Source organism: Etheostoma spectabile, chromosome 3 (assembly GCF_008692095.1).
Source record: "Etheostoma spectabile isolate EspeVRDwgs_2016 chromosome 3, UIUC_Espe_1.0, whole genome shotgun sequence".
Taxonomy (NCBI): domain Eukaryota; kingdom Metazoa; phylum Chordata; class Actinopteri; order Perciformes; family Percidae; genus Etheostoma; species Etheostoma spectabile.
The window spans coordinates 2,494,897-2,495,881 of record NC_045735.1 but is presented as its reverse complement, the minus strand read 5'-3'; the positions used below and the strand labels follow the sequence as shown (position 1 = coordinate 2,495,881).

At 31.0% G+C, this 985-nt stretch overlaps 1 protein-coding gene across 10 annotated transcripts in view; it reads left to right on the top strand.

Annotated features, from left to right (window-relative positions):
* The window catches only part of ryr1b (ryanodine receptor 1b (skeletal)), a 79,919-nt gene that overhangs the window by 17,745 nt on the left and 61,189 nt on the right, over nucleotides 1-985 (top strand). The window lies entirely within an intron of this gene.

Genomic DNA, 985 nt, shown 5'->3' with positions numbered 1-985 from the left:
CTTTCCTAGCTTTCTGCTTCTTTTTTGCCTGCTCAGCCATGACGATAGTGTGAAAAACTCCATCGCTACCTTGTTAGCGGTTCCTGAATGGCAACATATAAATATAACATATCAATATAAATGGCTAATAAGGACTCAGATATATGAATTTGTTATTGAACCACTCATGTGACCGTGGTAAGATGGCAACCAAGCATATTTCCTATAGACAATTTTTAAGCATTTTTAATCTGCTTACCCCAGCTATAAAGCTCATATTTTTCCTTCCACTATTATCATAATATATTGTATATAAAAGGTATACATACGTATACAGTAGGGGTGGAAAATAAAACTTTTTTATAATTCTTTTCTAAAAAACAATTTCACAAAGCGAAAGTAGAAATCTAGAAAATACATGGTATGTACTTCTTTACAAATTAATTTAATGTCAGACTGACTGACTGGTTTTCAGAAAAAGATCTTTGTTTGGTACAGATACTCGCATAAAACCATAAATCATTTTAATTTTTTAGATTTTAATATTTTTCAATAAAAATCCCCTCCAATATCGTGAATCATATCGCAATCCCAATATCTGTAATTAGATAATTTCCTCATATCGTGCAGCCCTAGTCTTATGGTAACACCAGAGGTCTGATGATAGGATATCATCACAATACATATGTCACAATACAATGTTATTGCGATTTTGAACATATTGCAATATTCTGTGATACATTGCAATTTCTAAACTTTTTTTCCAACTTAAAATTTTTCCAATTTTCAAATGATGTCCCCAAAAGGAAAATTGGTCAACATCTGTTTTATCTATAAAGATACGTTTCTCTGTTTCTTCATCTCACTTCAATTTTATTGCTGCATAATGGGATTGTCAGTCAGACAAACTGACCACAAAATCTATAATAATAGATCGATACTTGGCATCTGTATATCGATACAGTATTGCCACAAAAAAATGTTTGATACTTTTTTGTATTGATTT